This window comes from Enhydra lutris, unplaced genomic scaffold (assembly GCF_002288905.1).
Source record: "Enhydra lutris kenyoni isolate GAN:26980312 unplaced genomic scaffold, ASM228890v2 scaffoldscaffold66, whole genome shotgun sequence".
Lineage (NCBI taxonomy): Eukaryota > Metazoa > Chordata > Mammalia > Carnivora > Mustelidae > Enhydra > Enhydra lutris.
In genome coordinates this window covers 14,880,542-14,900,239 of record NW_019154150.1, presented here as the reverse complement: position 1 = coordinate 14,900,239, position 19,698 = coordinate 14,880,542, and the positions used below count along the sequence as shown (strand labels likewise).

General features: G+C 42.1%; 1 pseudogene across 1 annotated transcript; it reads right to left on the bottom strand.

Annotated features, from left to right (window-relative positions):
• Positions 1 to 11,414: 11,414 nt before the first annotated feature.
• LOC111159038 lies at positions 11,415 to 12,356 on the bottom strand (annotated as a pseudogene). Its single transcript, XR_002641393.1, has one exon. The product of XR_002641393.1 is annotated as a 60S ribosomal protein L5 pseudogene (transcript).
• Between the last annotated feature and the right edge of the window lie 7,342 nt (positions 12,357 to 19,698).

Genomic DNA, 19,698 nt, shown 5'->3' with positions numbered 1-19,698 from the left:
ATATGGTAGTTCTATTTTTAATTTTTTGAGGAAACTCCATGCTGTTTTCCACAGTAGCTACACCAGTTTGCATTCTCGCCAACAAGGGTTCCTTTTCCCTTCACATCCTCAGCAACACTTTTTCTTTCTTTCTTTCTTTCTTTCTTTCTTTCTTTCTTTCTTTCTTTCTTTCACTTTCTGGTGTCAGGTGATTTCTCATTTTAGTTTTGTTTTGCATTTCCCTGATGGTGAGTGGTGTTCAGCATCTTTTCATGTGTCTGTTGGTGATCTGTATGACTTCTTTGGAGAAATGTTTATTAATGATTTCTCCCATTTTTTAATTGGATAATTTGGTTTTGGTGTATTGAGTTGTATCAGTTCTTTATATATTTTGGATACTAACCCTTATCAGGTATGTCATTTGCAAGTATCTTCTCCCATTAAGCAAGTGCCTTTTACTTTTGCTGATGGTTTGTCACTGTGCAGAATCTTTATTTTGATGTAGTCCCAATAGTTTATTTTTGTTTTTTTTTTCCCTTGCCTCAGGAGACATAGCTAGAAAAATGTTGCTATAGCCAACATCAGAGAGATTACTGCCTGTGCTCTCTTCAAGGATTTTTATGGTTTCAGGTCTGATTTAGGTCTTTAATCTATTTTGAGATTTTTCTTTGTGTATGGTGAAAGAAAGTGATCCAGTTTCATTCTTTTGCATGGGGCTGTCCAGTATTCCCAACACCATTTGTTGAAAAGAAGACTGTCTTTTCCCCCATTGTATATTCATGCCTCCTTTGTCAAAAATCAATTGACTATATAATTATGGGTTTATTTCTAGGCTTTCTATTCTATCCCACTGATCTATGTGTCTGTTTTTATGCCAGGAAACATACTGTTTTAATTACTACTGCTTTGCAGTATGTCTTCAAACCTGGAATTGTGAGACCTCCAGTTTTGCTTTGTTTTTCAAGATTGCTTGGGCTATCTGAGGTCTACTGTGATTCCATACAAATTTTAGGGTTGTTCTAGTTCTGTGAAAAATGCTGTTGGTATTTTGATAGGGATTGCATTAAATGTGTAGATTGCTTTGGGTAGTATAGATATTTCAACAATATTTGTTCTTCCAATCCATGAGTGTGGAATGTCTTTCCATTTCTTTGCATCATCTTGAATTTCTTTCATCAGTGTTATATAGTTTTCAGAATACAGATCTTTCACCTCTTTGGTTAGGTTTATTCCTACATATTATTTTTGGTGCAATTGTAAATGAGATTGTTTTCTTAATTTTACTTTTTAATGCTTCATTACTAGTGTACAGGAATCCAACAGATTCCTGTACATTGATTTTTGTATCCTGTGACTTCACTGAATCCATTTATCAGTTCTAGGAGTTTTTTGGTGGAGTCGTTAGGGTTTTCTCTGTATAGCATCATGTAATCAGCAAATAGTGAGAGTTTTACTTCTTTCTTACCAATTTGAATGTCTTTTCTTTCTTTCTGTTGTCTAATTGCTGAGGCTAGGACTTCTGGTACTATGTTGAATAAAACTGGTGAGAGTGGACACCTTTGTGTTGTTTCTGACCTTAGGGGAAAAGCTCTCAGGTTTTTCCTATTCAGTATGATGTTAGCTGTGGGTTTTTTGTTTTGGGGTTTTTTGTTTTTGTTTTATAAGGCCTTTATTTATTATTATTATTATTATTATTTATTATTATTATTATAAGGTGTGTTCCCTCTAACTCTATTTTGTTGAGGTTTTTTTTTTTTTATCATGAATGGATGGGTACTTTGTCAAATGCTTTTTCTGCATCTATTGAAGTGATCATATGGTTCTTATTCTTTCTCTTATTAACGCAATGTATCATGTTGATTGTTTTGTTAATATTGAACCACCCTTGCATCCCAGGAATAAATCTCACTGATTGTGGTATATGATATTTTTTAATATATTGTTGAATTCAGTTTGCTAATATTTTGTTGATGATTTCTGCATCTATGTACATCAGAGATATTGGCCTCTGTGTGTGTGTGTGTGTGTGTGTGTGTGTGTGTGTGTGTGTGTGTCTGGTGTCTTGATCTAGTTTTGGTATCAGGTTGATACTGGCCTCATAGAATGAACTTGGAAGCTTTCCTTCCTCTTGTACTTTTTTGGAATAGTTCGAGAAGAAGAAGTATTAACTCTTCTTTAAATGTTTGATAGGTGGGGCGCCTGGGTGGCTCAGTGGGTTAAAGCCTCTGCTTTCAGCTCAGGTCATGATCCCAGGGTCCTGGGACCGAGCCGCCCATCGGGTTCTCTGCTCAGCAGGGAGCCTGCTTCCCCTGCCCCCTCTCTCTGCCTGCCTCTCTGCCTACTTGTGATCTCTGTCTGTCAAATAAATAAATAAAATCTTTAAATGTTTGGTAGAATTTGCCTGTGAAGGCATCTGGTCCTGGACTTTTGTTTGTTAGGAATTGTTTTAATTAGTGATTCAATTGCTGGTAATTGGTCTGTTCAAATTTTCTATTTCTTCCTGCATTCTATTTCTTCCTGTGTTTCTAGGAATTTATCCATCTCTTCTAAGCTGTCCAATTTGTTGTCATACGGGTTTTCATAATATTCTGTTATAACTGTTTGTATTTCTGTGGTGTTGGTTCTTATTTCTCTTCTTTCGTTAGTGATTTTATTTATTTGGGTTCTCTCTCTCTTTCTTCCTCTTACTCTTTTGTGAGTCTGGCTAGAGGTTTATCAATTTTGTTGATCTTTTCAAAGCACCAGCTCCTGGTTCCATTGATCTGCTCTATTGTTTTTTAGTTTCTGTATCATTTATTTCCATTCTAATCTTTATTATCATTATGTTCTGAGTATATGTTATATCCACCTGGTCAAAACGTCATTTAAAGCCACTGTTTCCTTGTTGATTTTTCTGTTTGGATAATCTACCCATTAATGTAAGTGGGGTGTTGTAAAGTCCCCTGTATTACTATTGATCGCTTCCGTTATGTTTGTTAATAGCTGCTTTATGTACTTGGGTGCTCTTATGTTGGGGGTATAAATATTTACAATTGGCATGTCTTCTTGTTGGGTTGTTCCTTTTAACATTATATGGTGTCCTTCTTTATCTGTTGTTACAGTCTTCGTTTTAAAGTCTATTTTGTCAGAAATATATATATTACTACACTGGCTTTCTTTTCTCTTCCATTTGCATGATAAATGCTTTTCCCTCCCTTCACTTTGAATCTGCATGTATCTTTAAGTCTGTAATGAGTCTCTTGTAGACAGCATATAGATGGGTCTTGTTCTTTTTAGTCTATTCTGTCACCCTATTTCTTTCGATTGGAGCGCTTAGTCCATTTACATTCAAAGTAATTATTGATAAGTATGTACTTATTGTCACTTTTTTGTTTTATGGTTTTTTTTTTCAAAGATTTTATTCATTTATCTGACAGACAGAGATCACCAGTAGGCAGAGAGGCAGGCAGAGAGAGAGGGGGAAGCAGGCTTCCCACCGAGCAGAGAGCCGGAGGTGGGGCTCCATCCCAGGACCCTGAGATCATGACCCGAGCTGAAGGCAGAGGCTTTAACCCACTGAGCCACCCAGGCACCCCTATGGTTGTTTTTATAGTTCTTCTCTGTTCCTTTTCTTCCTCCCTTCTCTCACGATTTGTTGGCTTTCTTTAGTGATATAAAATTAGGTTATAGGGCACCTGGGTGGCTCAGTTGGTTGAGCATCTGACTCTCAATCTCAGATATTGATCTCAGGGTCATGGGTTCAAGCCCTGCATTGGGCCCTGCACTGAGTGTGGTGCCCACTTTAAAAAAAAAAAAAAAGGTTACTTTTTCTTTATTTTTGCATATCTCTTCCTGATTTTTGATTTGTGGTTATTTTCAGGTTTATATATAACATCTTATGCATATAGCAGTGTATATTAAGTTGATGGTTGCTTAAGATTGAACCCATTCTTTACTCCCCCTGCATTTTAGGTATATGGTGTTAGACTTTACATCCTTTCATTTTGTGAATTGATTTTTATAATTATACTTAATTTTAATGCTTTTGTGCTTCCTACTTTTCTTACTCTTACTTATGATCTTTACTTACTTACTTACTTATGATCTTTTCTTCCCACTCAAAAAGTTCCTTCTAACATTTCTTATAGGACTGGTTCAATGATCATGAATTCCTTTAACTTTTGTCTGGGAAACTCTTTATCTCTCCTTCTATTCTGAATATAGCCTTACCATATAGAGTATTTGTGGTTGCAGGGTTTTTTTCCTCTTAAATATATCTTTGAATATATCTTGCCACTTTCTTCTAGCCTGCAAATTTTCTGCTGAAAAATCTGATAGCCTTATGGGGTTTCCCTTGTGTATTACTATTTTCTTCCCTCTTGATGCTTTTAAAATTCTCTCTTTATCACTACTTTTTGCCATTTTAATTACTATATGTCTTGGTGTGGACCACCTTGGGTTTTAATGGGAGCTGTCTGTGACTTCTTGATCTGGATTTCTCTTTCTTCCTTTCTTTCATGTTATGTTAGTCACCATACAGTATGTCATTAGTTTTTGTTGTAGTGTTCCAAGATTCATTGCTTATGTATAACACCCAGAGCTCCATATAATACATGCCCTCTTTAATGCCCACCACCAGGACAACCCATCTTTCCACTCCCCTCCCCTCTAAAACCCTTAGTTTGTTTCTCAGAGTCTACAGTTTCTCATGGTTCATCTCCCCCTCTGATTCCCACCCCCTTCATTTTTCCCTTCCTTCTCCTAATGTCCTCCATGCTATTCCTTATGTTCCACAAGTAAGTGAAACCGTATCATAATTGGCTTTCTCTCCTTGACTTATTTCACTTGGCATAATCTCCTCCAATCCCATCCATTTTGATGCAAAAGTTGGGTATTATCATTTCTGAAGACTGAGTCATATTCCATTGTATATATGGACCACATCTTCTTTATCCATCCCTCTGTTGAAGGGCATTTCATCTTTTTCCACGGTTGGGCAATTGCTGCTATGAACATTGGGGTGCATATGGCCTTTCTTTTCACTATATCTGTATCTTGGGGTAAATACCCAGTAGTGCAATTTCTGGGTCATAGGGTAGCTCTATTTTTAATTTTTTGAAGAACTTCCACACTGTTTTCCAAAGTGGCTGCACCAGCTTGCACTCCCACCAATAGTGTAAGAGGGTTCCCCTTTCTCCACAACTTCTCCAAAATTTGTTATTTCTTGTTAATTTTTGCCATTCTGACTGGTGTAGGGTGGAATCTCAATGTGGTTTTGATTTGAATCTCCCTGATGGCTAATGATGATGAACACTTTTTCATGTGTCTGCTAGCCATTTGTATGTCTCTTTTGGAGAAGTGTCTGCTCATGTCTTCTGTCCATTTTTTTACTTGAATATTTGTTTTTTGGATGTTGAGTTTGAGAGGTTCTTTATAGATCTTGGATATCAGCCCTCTGTGTGTAGTGTCATTTGCAAATATCTTCTCCTATTCTGTGGGTTGCCTCTTAGTTCTGTTTACTGTTTCCTTTGCTGCACAGAAGCTTTTGATTTTGAAGAAGTCCCAAAAGTTCATTTTCACTTTTGTTTCCTTTGCATTTGGAGATATGATTTGAAAGAGTTGCTGTGACCAGTGTTGAAGAGGTTACTGCCTATGTTCTCCTCTAGGATTTTTATGGATTCCTGTCTTGCATTGAGGTCTTTCATCTGTTTTAAGTTTATCTTTGTGTATGATGTAAGAGAATGGTCAAGTTTCATTCTTCTGTATATGGTGATCCAATTTTCCCAGCACCATTTATTAAAGAGACCTTTTTTTTTTCCCATTGGATATTTTTTTCCTGCTTTGTCAAAGATTATTTGACCATAGAGTTGAGGGTCCATATCTGGGCTCTCTCTTCTGTTCCATTGGTCTGTGTGTCTGTTTTTGTGCCAGGACCATGCTGTCTTGGTGATCACAGCTTTGTAATGAAGCTTGAAGTCAGGCAGCATGATGCCTCCAGCTTTGTTTTTCTTTTTCAACATTTCCTTGGCAATTCAGTGTCTTTTCTGGCTCCATACAAATTTTAGGATTGTTTGTTCCAGCACTTTGAAAAATGCTAGTGGTATTTTGATCAGGATGGCATTTAAAGTATAGATAGCTCTGGGCCACATAGACATTTTAACAATGTTTATTCTTCTGATCCATGAGCATAGAATATTTTTTCCATCCTTTTGTGTCTTCTTCGATTTCTTTCCTCGGTGCTCTGTAGTTCCTTGAGTATAGATCCTTCACCTCTTTGGTTAGGTTTATTCCAAGTTATCTTATGGTTCTTGGTGCTATTGTAAATGGAATTGATTCTTTGATTTCCCTTTCTACAGTTTCATTGTTAGTGTATAAGAAAGCAACCAATTTCTGTGCATTGATTTTGTATCCTATCACATTACTGAATTGCTGTATGACTTCTAGTAATTTGGGGGTGGAGTCTTCTGGGTTTTCCACATGAAGTATCATGTCATCTGCAAAGAGTGAGAGTTTGACTTCTTCTTTGCCAATTTGAATACCTTTTGTTTCTTTTTGTTGTCTGATTGTTGTTGCTAGGACTTCTAGTACTATGTTGAACAATAGTGGCAAAAGTAGGCATCCCTGTGTTCCTGATCTTTAAGGGAAAGTTTCTCTCAGCTTTCTCCCATTGAGAATGATATTCACTGTGGGTTTTCCACAGATGGATTTTACAAAGTTGAGGAATGTTCCCTCTAACCCTATAGATATATATCTGAAGAATTTTATACTCTGAAGAATTTTAATCAGGAAAGGATGCTGTATTTTGTCAAATGCTTTATCTGCATCAATTGAGAGGACCATGTGGTTCTTCTCTCTTCTTTTATTAATTTGTTCTATCACATTGATTGATTTGTGAATGTTGAACCACCCTTGCATCCCAGGGTTAAATCCTACCTGGTAGTGGTGGATAATATTTTTAATATGCTGTTGGATCCTATTAGCTAGAATCTTGTGGAGAATCTTGGCATCCATATTCATCAGGGATATTTGTCTGAAATTCTCTTTTCTGTTGGGGTCTTTGCCTGGTTTGGGGATCAAGGTGATGCTGGCCTCATAGAAAGAGTCTGAAAGTTTTCCTTCTGTTTCTATTTTTTGAAACAGCTTCAGGAGAATAGGTATTATTTCTTCTTTGAATGTTTGGTGGAATTCCTCAGGGCATCCATCAGGTCCTGGGCTCTTGTTTTTTGGGAGGTTTTGGATCACTGCTTCAATCTCATTACAGGTTATTTGTCTATTACAGGTTATTGTCAATTTCTTCCTGTTTCACTCTTGGAAGTTTATAGGTTTCCAGGAATGCATCTATATCTTCTGGGTTGCTTAACTCATTGGCATACAGCTGTGGATAATAAGTTCTGAAGATTGTTTCTATTTCCTTGGTGTTAGTAGTGATCTCTCCCCTTTCATTTATAATCTTATTAATTTGGGTCATTTCTCTTTCTTTTGGATTAGTCTGGCCAATGGTTTATCAATCTACTAATTCTTTCAAAGAACCAGCTTCTAGTTTCATTGTTGTATTCTACTGTATCTCTGGTTTCTAATCCATTGATCTCTGCTCTAATCTTGATTATTTCCCTTTCTGTGTGTGGGGTAGGCTTAATTTGTTGTTGATTCTCTAGTTCTTTAAGGTGTAAAGAGAGTTTGTGTATTCAGGATTTTTCACTTTTTTTGAGTGAGGCTTCTATGGCTATGTATTTTTCCCTTAGGACTCCTTTGCTGTATCCCCTAGGTTTTGAGCCAATGTGTTTTGGTTCTCATTGGTTTCCATGAATTGTTTAACTTATTCTTTGATTTCCTGGTTGACCCAAACATTCTTGAGCAGGATGGTCTTTAGCTTCCAAGTGTTTGAACTTCTTCCAAACTTTTTCTTGTGGTTGAGCTCCAGTTTCAAAGTGTTGTGGTCTGAGAATATGCAGGAAAAAATCTCAATCTTTGGGTATCAGTTGAGACCTGATTTGTGACCCAGTATGTGGTCTATTCTGGAGAAAGTTCCATGTGCACTCGAGAAGAATGACTATTCTGTTGTTTTAGGGTGGAATGTTCTATATATATCTATGAGGTCCATCTGGGCCAATGTGTCATTCAAAGCTCTTGTTTCTTTATTGATTTTCTGCTTAGATGATCTGTCTGTTGCTGAGAGTGGCATGTTAAGATCCCCTACAGTTAACATATTCTTATCAATATGTATCTTTATTTTGGGCGCCTGGGTGGCTCAGTGGGTTAAGCCGCTGCCTTCGGCTCAGGTCATGATCTCAGAGTCCTGGGATCGAGCCCCACATCGGGCTCTCTGCTCAGCAGGAAGCCTGCTTCCTCCTCTCTCTCTGCCTGCCTCTCTGCCTACTTGTGATCTCTCTGTCAAATAAATAAATAAAATCTTTAAAAAAAAAAAAATATGTATCTTTATTTTGATTAACAGTTGGCTTATGTAGTTGTCTGCTCCCATGTTGGAGGCATAAGTATTTACAATTGTTAGATCTTCTTGTTGGATAGACCCTTTAAGAATGATGTAGTGTCCTTCTGTATTTCTGACTACAGTCTTTAGCTTAAAATATAATTGTTTGGGGCGCCTGGGTGATTCAGTGGGTTAAAGCCTCTGCCTTCGGCTCGGGTCATGATCTCAGGGTCCTGGGATCGAGCCCCGCATCGGGCTCTCTGCTCCGCGGGGAGCCTGCTTCCTCCTCTCTCTCTGCCTGCCTCTCTGCCTACTTGTGATTTCTCTCTGTCAAATAAATAAAATCTTTAAAAAAAAATAATTGTTTGATATGAGAATTGCTACCTCAGCTTTCTTTTGAGGTCCTTTGGCATGAAAGATGGTTCTCCATCCCTTCACTTTTAGTCTGAATGTATCTTTAGGTTCAAAACGAGTTTCTTGTAGACAGCAAAGGAATAGGTCATCTTTTTATCCCATCTGCAACTCTGTGCCATTTTATGGAAGCATTTAGGTTGTTCACATTCAGAGTGATTATTGAAAGATATGTTTTTATTGTCATCATGTTGCCTGTGAGATCCTTGTTTCTACAGATTGTCTCTGCGAATTTCTGTTCTATGTCACTCATGGGGTCTTTCTTTTATTGAACCCTCCTTAATATTTCTTGCAGGATCAGTTTGGTGGTTACATAATCTTTTAGCCGTTGCTGGTCTTGGAAGTTCTTTATCTCTCCGTTCATTCTAAATGATAGCCTTGCCAGATAAAGTATTCTTGGCTGCAATATTTAGTGCGCTGAATATGTCTTGCCAGGCCTTTCTGGCTTGCCAGGTTTCTGTGGCAGGTCTACCATTATTTTGATGTTCCTCCTTCTGTTTGTAAGGAATCTCTTTCCCCCCTAGCTGCTATTAAGGTATTTTCTCTGGATTTAAGATTCATGAATTTCACTATCTCATGCTGGGGTGTCACTCTACCCTTGTTGATCTTGGGGGTGTCCTCTCTGCCTCTAAGACATGGACACTTGTTTCATTCCCCAGGTTAGGGAAATTGTCAGCTAGAATTTGATCAATTATATCTTCTAGTCCTCTCTCTCTCTCTCCACCCGCTCAGGGATCCCAGTAATTCTGACATTGGAACGTTTTATGGTGTCATTTATTTCTCTTATTCTGTTTTCATAGATTCTAAACTGTTTGTTTCTAGCCTCCTCCTGATCCTTCTTTTCTATCAGTTTGTCTTCTAGATCACTAATTCGATCTTCTGCCTCATTTGCCCTAGCTGTTAGAGTATCTAGATTAGATTGGATCTCATTGATGCATTTTTAAGTTCTGCCAGATCAGCTCTCACTTCTGCCCTTAGAGAATCTATGTTGCCACTAATAGTTTTCTTCAACCTAGCTATTGTCTGCATAACTATTACCCTGAATTCTCTTTCCGACATCTTGCTTATGTCCATATCCATTAACTCAGTAGCAGAGGTCACAGTCTCTGAATTTTTTCCTCTGTTGGGGGTTTCTCCTCCTAGTCATTCTGGTGAGAGGTGGTTGAGGGAATGTACAGAGTCCAAACTACTGACCACAATCCAAGCAAGATGCACCAGTTTGTTTTTTTTTAAGATTTTTATTTATTTATTTATTTGACAGACAGATCACAAGTAGGCAGAGAGGCAGGCAGAGAGAGACAGGAGGAGGAGGCAGGGTCCCCGCTGAGCAGAGAGTCCGATGGAGGACTCGATCCCAGGACCCCGAGACCACGACCCGAGCCGAAGGCAGAGGCCTTAACCACTGAGCCACCCAGGCGCCCCAAGATGCACCAGTTTTATAGGGACTTTAGGGTTCTTGGCCTCTTGTTCTTTCAGCCTGTCTTCTAGGGGGTGGGGCCTGCTGCACTGTAACTCAGACAACCCTGTTTGGACAGAGTTGCCCTGCCCCTGTGGTAGGAGATGGGCTCAGTGAAAACCAGTTTTGGGGGGCTTTTGTTCTCTGGCAGCTTTCCCTGGCAGGTTTCTGTGTCCCTTCCAAGAGTCAGAGCAGAAATGATTGCGTCCAAGCTTCTGTCTCAGAACAGAGAGATCACAGACTGTTCTCCCAAAAGCCCTGTAGGTCACACTGACTCGGTTTTTCTCTGCTGCTAAAAACCACAGCAACCTGGGTTGTGTGCCCCACAGCAGCACTCCCAGCCCTAGCTTCCAGGTCCAGGCATGTCTCTGTCCTTTGTGCTTCTAAAAACTGCCAGCTCTCCCCAATTCACATGTGCGCCCCTGCAGCTCCAGGTTTCAGCCTGGGGGGCCGCCCTAAAGTCCTTTTCCCCTGGCTACCATCTTCGAGTCTGTGCCCAGGCCTCAGGCCTCAACACAGGAGGCTTTTGCACTCCTGTGTCATTTCACCTTCCCAGTAAGCCAGTGCTTATAGCGGCTCCCTCCCCCTTACGGTTATCTTCCGATATATGCCCACAGAATCCAGGCTCCTTGCTTCATACCTCAAAACCAGTCACTGGAGATATTCTACTGGTATAGATCCTGATATATCTTCTTACATATCAGGCTGATTTCGTGGGTGTTCAGAGTGGTCTGGCAGATATCCAGCTCAATTCAGGGGACCGATTGAAATAGGGTTCCCTACACCAACATCTTGCCAGGGTTGCTCTGATCTGGATTTCTATTTTTTTCCCCAGATTTGAGAAATTTTCAGGTATTGTTTCTTAAAATAATTTTTTTCTGCCCCTTTTTCTCTCTCTTCTCCTTCTGTGGGCCTTACAATGCAAATGTTATTATGCTTGGTGGTGTTGCTGAGTTCCTAAATTCCTAGAGTCTATTTTCTTTTTCTTTTTTCTTTCTTTCTTTTTGGTCTCTTTCTCCATTTCAGCTTGATTGGTTTCCATTACTCTGTCCTCCTGGTCACTGATCCATTCTTCTGCTTCCTCCAGTCTACAATTTATTCCACTTAGTATATATATATATATTTTTTTCCTTGATGAATAAGTTTATTATTGTCTTTATCTTTATTAGCTCTCAACAGCCCACTCCTGAGCTCAAAGGAAGCTTGCCTTCTTCTGAGCTATCCGATCTTTCTTTTGGGCAAGACACATTTTGGGATGGTTCCACCTCTTCTTTTTAACTTCCTTCTTAGGCTTCTTCTCATAGACTGGGTTCTCTCGTATAGCAGCATGAGCTTTCTTATACATCTCCTCCATCATGTCTGGAGTTACATTGTTCTTTATGTATCGAGAGAATTGTTTCTTGTATGCATCTTTGTCTTCTTCCATTAGGTAACGCATATAATCTGCAACATTCTGACCCATGATGTGCTTTTGATGTACTTCTGCATTGAATTCCTTGCTTTCTGAATCATAACCAGGGAATAGTTTGGTACTGTGAGGGATAGACAAGCCTCCATCCACTGCTCCCTTGAGGGCCCCCAAAACCTTATTTCCAGTAGTAGTTCTGGCAAGCCCTGCATCCAAACAGCAGGTGAAGGCACCAGGTTGACCATCAATGCTTTCCACATTGTATTCATCTCCAGTCACTTCCACTTGGCCTTCATAGATCTTGTCCATGCCAAACCTATTAAGGAGCCTGCAGGCCAGCAGCAGGCTGGTACAATATGCTACAGTGTAATTTGTCAGGCCAACTTTCACACCATACTTTGGGAGTTCATGAGCATAAGCTGCACAAACTATCATATCTCCTTCTATGCGGGCATAAGCAATCTGACAGATGATATCTCTGTTGGTTACATGAACTATCATCCTGTATTTAGGTGTGTTGTACTTATTTTTATCTTGAATTACCAAGCATTTCCTGGCATAATAATCAGTTTTACCCTCTCGATGTCTTCTAAATTTCACTTGGTATCTCTTGAAGTAAGCCTTATTCTTGACAACCTTAACAAACCCCATCGTATGGATCAGAGACCAGCATCCATGGCTCACCACAGACCAGCAGGCCCCCACTTAGTATATTTTTAATTTCAGTGATTGACTTCTTTGTCCCTTGTCCTTCTATGTGTTTTCTATCTCTTTGTTGAGGGTCTCATGAGGTCTTCTACTCTTTTCTTAAGTCCAATGAGTACCTTTGACCATTACTTTGAATTCTCTATCAGACATATCACTTTCTCTGTTTCATTAAGGTCTCTTGATGTGATTTTTGTCCTGTTCTTTCATTTGGGACATATTCCTCTCTCCTCATTTTGTCTAGCTCTGTCTCTATGTGTTTGGAAAGTCAGCTATGTCTCCTGATCTTGAAAGCAGTGGTCTTTTTTTTTTTTTAAGATTTTATTTATTTATTTGAAAGACAGAGATCACAAGTAGGCAGAGAGAGAGGAGGAAGCAGGCTCCCTGCTGGGCAGAGAGCCTGATGTGGGGCTCAATCCCAGGACCCTGGGATCATGACCTGAGCCAAAGGCAGAGGCTTTAACCCACTGAGTCACCCAGGCATCCTGAAAGCAGTGGTCTTATAAAAAGAAGAAGGAAGGAAGGAAGGAAGGGAGGAAGGAGGAAGGAAGGAGGGAAGAAGGAAGGAAGAGAGGAGAAAGGAAGAGAGAAAAAGAAAAAAAGGAAGGAAGAAAGGAAGCAGTGGCTTCATGAAGAAGGGGTCCTGTAGTGCCCTGCAGTACAATGTCCCATGTTTACCAGAACCTGGTACTTTAGGGCTGTCTCCTGTGTGTGTTGTGTGTGCCCTGCTGTTGTGTCTTGGCTGCTCTTTCCTTCAGTCCAGTCATCCACAGTGGCTCTCTTTGCCTGCTGTAAACAGGGTTTGGTCCATGTGTTGTTAAGGGATCAGTCTGGGGCCAGCTTGGGCTTGAGTTGAATCAGACCCAAAGGCATTTGCCAGAGATGCTGTAGCACCAAACTGCAGGGCTCTTTCCCTGTGGTTTTCCCTGAGATGCTTTTGTTGGTGTGCAGGGTCCACAGTGGACCCAATATCTGTCCCCAATCTACTGCAGTCATATGGATGTGTGTGGTTATCATCCCCTCTCCCCAAAGTCACTTTAGAGTGGTGTTGGCCCCTACTGTGGCTACATACACACTGCCAGGCTGGTGGCATACCTTCATATGGGCTCTGATCAAGGTTGTACTGGAGGGGGGACATGTCTTCCCACAGGTGTCCCTGTGTCTAGGCTGCGGAGAGGGGAAGGGAAATGATACCCACTAGCTCCTTTGTTCTTGGAGAAATCTCCCAATGATCCCTGCCCCTCCAGCACATGTTCTGAGATTAGTAAGTAAATCTTTCTCCCCTATACCCCAGGCAGTTTATCAAGCTCTTGCCCTTATGCTGTATCTCAGCAGAGTTGTTTCTTGGGCTATCTTTTTAAGAATGGGAACTCAGTTTCCACTTACCCTCTCTGCTCTCTCCCAAAGCCAAGCCTGCTGAGTTTTAAAGTTCTGGGGTTTAAGCCCCACCAGTTGTATGAACTCGTGAGATTATGCCTCTCCGGTTTTCAAGTCAAATGTTATGAAGGTTTGTCTTCCCCATGTGAGTCCCCCATGCCTGGGGTTCCTGGTGTGAGGGTCTGTTTATCTCTCCTCTCTGCTACCTTGGCACCTCTCCCTCCCATGGACAGTTCTATGGGCTCACTTAGCTCTCTACTGGATTTTGCCTTGCCTACCCTCTTTGATGTGGCCTCTTCTTTACATTTAGGAGTAGAGAGTCTTTTCTGCCAGTCTTTGGGTCGTTTCCTGGAAGGAAGGCAGAGGAGGAAAGAGAAAGAAGGAAAGAGAGAAAGATGTGTGTTCTACTGGTATCCATGGGATGAGGTGAAGTTTGGGTACTCTTACTCTGCCATCTTCCCTGAAGTTTTTGTGGTGCTGGAAATTACAGATTGTAAATAAGCCCCACTAGAATTATTTGTCAAGAGGTTTCTTGAAAAATCTTGTCTTCCTTTCCTGTCGATATTCCTTCTCTGAGGCTGATTTCTCTATGGTGGGTGTTAGTCAAAGAAAACATGCAAGCACCATCCCCCACAAGGAGCATGCTTGTCAATCTGAACCAGCTGAGACAAAAGAAGAGAATCCAACTCCTTTACCACCTTAAAAACTTTGATGTATAGTGTTCATTCCAAGTGAACATATAAGTGTTTAATACAGAAAATCACTACTTATAACTGTTTAGTTATGATTGCAGAATGACAAAGTTGAGTAGAATAGTGAGTCCTTATGGTAAATGTTTTATAGGTACTTTCAATGAATAACATGCACTATTTTCATAATTTTACTTTTCTTATGTTCTTATATTCTTGAAATGTAATATATCTTGAATCTAGTAATTTAAAAGTTAGTTTTATATTCTCATTGTTGTATTTGACAAATATTGTCCCACAGGGATTGATTTAAAGCAAACCAACCAATTCTTCACCACTAAGAATTGAGAAGCACCATTTTATATGGTGGCTTCTCTTGGTGCTGGCTCTTGACAACCTGACTCAGTGACCCCCTCTTCTTCCCTGTGTGTTCATGTGGGGGCAGGATTCCAGCTTTGACGAGGCAGCCTCAGGGGGACCAGAGCCTGGATAACAGCTGGCGAGGGTGGAGGTACCTAATTGCCCAGTCCTGAGCCAGCAAGGTGGGTCAGTTCCATAGCTCCCGCAGAACTGGGGGCACCCTCTTGGAACAGCTGAGCATGCAGTACAATGACCCAAGACCAGTGAAGGTGACTGTTGGCAACCAGGAGAGTCAGGGGTCACATGGAGCCATTGTTACACTGGGTCTTAGTGTCATGGGTGATGAGTAGAAGCCCCAGAGAGGACTAAGAGTTTATCTACTTGGGGGCTTAGGAGAACAAAATATCTATTTTTTCTCTTCTCTCTCTCTCTCTTTTTTTTTTTTTAAGTAGGCTTCATGCCCTGTATGGACTCACGACCCTGAGATCAAGACCTGAGCTGATATCAAGAGTCTGACACTTAACCGACTGAGCCACCCAGGTACCCCTGTTTTTTTCTCTTCTGTAAAGATGTCCCTAAACTTTGGCCTGGTGCTTGTGAGTCACCTCTCCCAGTGGTCCTTCAGTGGTGCAGCTGCCTGGTTGCAGGAAACCCTGTTGCATTCTGCCCTACTTTTTTTTTTTTTTTTAAGATTTTATTTACTTATTTATTTCACAGACAGAGATCACAAGTAGGCAGAGATGCAGGCAGAGAGAGAGAGGAGGAAGCAGGCTCCCCGAGGAGCAGAGAGCCCGATGCGGGGCTCGATCCCAGGACCCTGGGACCATGACCTGAGCTGAAGGCAAAGGCTGTAACCCACTGAGCCACCCAGGCGACCCCATTCTGTCCTACTCTTGATTGACACCGGGTTCCTGTCTTACTTCGTTTCCCCGAGACTTTTCATGTCAACTCACGCGCACTGCTGAGCCTCCATGCTATGGGTCTAAGCTAAAGGGCCCACTTTCCCTCTCTGGTCCGAAGTTCTTTGGGACTTGAAATCAGGATCCAGGCTGCACCTTGGGTATTAGACATGATGAATGTCCAAACACCAAGGAACAGCCGCTTCCTCCAACCCTGGGTTCAGTCAGTGTGCTATGGCTCTGTCAAGCTCAGGAGACTTGGGCTAATGTATTAAAGAGTAAAGAAGCAGGATATCTACAGCCCACTCTCAAATGCCTTTGGAAAAAGCAAGGAAAAATTTGTTTAAAAGGGATGTGCATTGAAAGGGAGTGGATTAATTTCCAGAGGTAGAAACACCCTTCTAGTACAGAATGTTTTGTAAACTATATTTTGCTTTCTTCTGTCTCCTGGGTAGGGCAGGACAGAGGAAGTGGTTTACTTCCCATTTTATGCTCAGTTTCTTTAGTGATAGCTCAAGACTGTGCGTAAGCCGATCCCTTGGCCTGGAACACCTCCTTCCAGTTCACTTGGTCAACTGAGACCAGGCCTCCTACCTTCCCTCAAGGTCTCTGTTCATCCCGGTTGCCATCCCTGAATTCCTTTCCAGGGAAAAGCAAACCCACATGAATTCAGGATTGGATCATGCCGGTAAATTCTTTCAGGTCTTCTGCTGTCTTAAAGTGCCCTCTACTGGCTACAGAAAATAAATCCTCCCAGGATACATTCTCCCGCCAGGAGCCCACATGAGCAAATTAATTTTTTAAATTTCTAATCCGGGGCGCCTGGATGGCTTAGTGGGTTAAAGCCTCTGCCTTCGGCTCAGGTCATGATCCCAGGGTCCTGGGATCAAGCCCCACATTGGGCTGTCTGCTCGGCGAGGAGCCTGCTTCCTCCTCTCTCTGCCTCCTTCTCTGCCTACTTGTGATCTTTGTCTGTAAAGTAAATAAATAAATGTTTAAATTTCCAATCCATTTAAGTCATCAGAATAAATTTCCACCTCCCCAGATGCATCTAAGTTCTGGGTGACAGCACTCCTATGAGCTTGGAGGGAGGCACGTGTCTACTTTGTTCCCTATGTTGGAAAGGGCCCCTTGGGCATACCTGCCTCTCTGTTCCCAGGCCATGTTTAGAAGTGAGTCCTAATCTGTCTGGTACCAGATACTTGGTGATCCCCTGGGGATCTCTCTGTGGAGACCCACTGGCCACTTCTACTTTTGTGTGGTCATTGCCTGAATGAGGCAGGGTGGTATTCTAGAATATCTTCCCTTTCTTGGCCCCCACTATGAAACTAGCTCATCTGTACTTGGATCTTCAGACTTCTCGGGGGCTTCTCCCAAGACCCTTGAGTTGGCCCAGGGTCAGGGAAGGTGAAGGGCCCCCATGTCAGCTGTGGGTCAGAGCCCCGTCTAATGTTCTCCTTCATGTACTGGCTTGGAGAATCTGCTGGGCCATCGCGGTAGCGGAGGGGTAGTAAGTAGTAAAAAGAGAAATTGGCTTAGTGGGTTTCATCTCAAATCTTTCATCTTTTTTTTTTTTTTTTTAAAGATGTTTATTTATTTGAGAGAGAGAGAGCGAGCACAAGCGGTGGGGAGAGGTAGAGTGCGCGAGAGAAGCAGACTCTCTGCTGAGTAGTGAGCCCAACACAAGGCTCGATCCCAGGGGACCTGAGGCTAAGGTGGATACTTAACCAACTGAGCCACCCAGGTGCCCGCTGAATCTTTTGACCTTAATCAAAACATTTACTCAGCTTTTCCTGTACTCATAATTAAAAATACCAAGAATTAGACATCTTTGTTTCCTGGTCCCATCAACTGCCTCTTTGAGAACTTCCCCTTGGGCCCTGGTGCCTTCTGGTTGAGTCTCCTGGGCTGGGGGTAGGATTCAGGATGTATGTGAAGAAATTAAACACAGAACAGGGAGGAAAAAAGTCACCCCAATCATCCTCCTGCCACATGCCACAGCCACGAGGCAGAAGAATACATTTATTCTTATAGTTTACAAGACCTATGGTATTAGGGTGCCTTCCAACTTTTAGGGGTTTTCTTTAAAAAAAAAAAAAAAGATGTTTATTTTGAAAGAGAGCGTAAGCAGGGAGAGGAAGGGAAGGAGATGGAGAGAGAATCTGAAGGCCTGATGTGGGGCTTGATCTCACAATCAGGAGATCATGACCTGAGCTAAAACCAAGAGTCAGACATTTAACTAACTGAGCCACCCAGTCACCCCAAATCCTTTTTTTAAGTTAAGCTCTACACCCAACCTGGGGCTCAAACACACACACCCTGAGATCAAGAGTTGCATGTTCTACCAGCTGAGCCAGCCGGAAACCTCCGAAAATGACTTGCAGACTTCAAGCCCCTCTATCTTAATTCTTTAGCTAGTATCTCCTTTAAGAAATAGGTCAAGCTTTTACATAGTGACTGTACAACTGAATTCAATGAAATTTAACATGGACACAGCATTTTTAAATGTGTTCAATATTCAAATTTCTCTGATCATCCCAGCTTCTTTTAGAGCATGTTTTTTATTTCAGAACCATGAATTCCCTTAATTGTCTCTTTATTCTCCTTTATTCGGCTGTAGGTCCTGGATCTTTCTTTCATGACATCGACATTTTTCAAGGGAACGGGTACCTTGTTTTATGGAATGTCCTCCATTGGGGCTAGTCAGTTTCTCAGCCTCATGACTCAGGTTTTGCGATTTTGGCAGAGTAGCACAGAAGGGATGTATCCTTCCCAGTACATCACATCAGGAGGCACTGAGGCCAGTTTGTCTCATTTGGGTAATGTTAAGTTTAATGACTTGTTAGAAGTGGTGCATAACCATGACTGGTTTCTCCACTGCAAAGGTATTTACACCTTCTGCAAAATAGTAAACATTCTATCGGAGGAAATGTATGTAACTAGCATGCTACCTAACAGACTCTCACCCAACTCAGTGGTTCTGGCGTCCATTGCTGTCAAGATGAGTTAGTTTTATGGTTGCAAAATGGTGTTTTTCCGAACTCTATTGCCCCTTTTCTATCAGTTACCATGCTACTGTAAGGAAGGGCCTAGAAGAATGCATATGCTAGGATCCTTTTCCCATTCCTCCTCTACATCTTTACTCTCTGCTTGAAATGTCATCCTTCCCTCCCCACCCCCACACCTAGCATATCCTGCCCATCTTTGAAGCCCAGATCCAGGGTCACCTTGTCTCAAAGCCTTCCCTGCCCCAGTTGGGCAGGTAAACCCCTCACTCTGCCTTTCCCTGCAAGATGGGCCACAGAGGTGTATGGCCTTCTCAAGCCCCCCACCCCCACCCCAGGGCCGGGAGAGACTGTGGAGGGAAAACCCTCCCTCACATAGCAAGAATCCCACCCCCAGCACTGCCTGACCCAGCACAGTGGTTCTCAAACTTTAGCCCCAGAATCCCCAGGAGGTCTGGGGAAAATGCAGAAGATGCCTGGGCCCTACACTGGATTCTGATGCAGCCCAAGCATCTCACTGGCTTAACCAGTTTGTTTCTCCTTCAGATCACGTGCAAAATGCAGGTTGGCACAGAGTCTGGCCCATGTGGTCCTGGGCAACTCAGGGTGAAGGAGGCCACACCAACCTGTCCCCCCCCCCTTTCCACCTGCCCTTCAGGGGAAGGGAGGGGCGTGGGGAGTCGGGCACGGATCTCTCTCTGCTCACAGCCTCCAGGCCAGAACTAATCATGTGCCTTGTTCCCTGCAGAGTGGCTGGGAAGCATGGGGATCAGAGGGACCCCTCGTTGAGCATCCTAGCTTCCCGGTCACCACCGCGTTCCCCTTCTCTGCCAGCAGGTGGGTCTTCTTTCTGCTCCTCAAACACACCAAATGCATTTCTGGCCTTTGTGCCTTTGCACTGGCTGCTCTCTGCCCATGTGGTCTTGTGCCAGATCTCACACGGTTGACTCAAGTGCCACCCCCCTGGAGAGGCCTTCCCTGACTGCCACCCACTCCCTCACA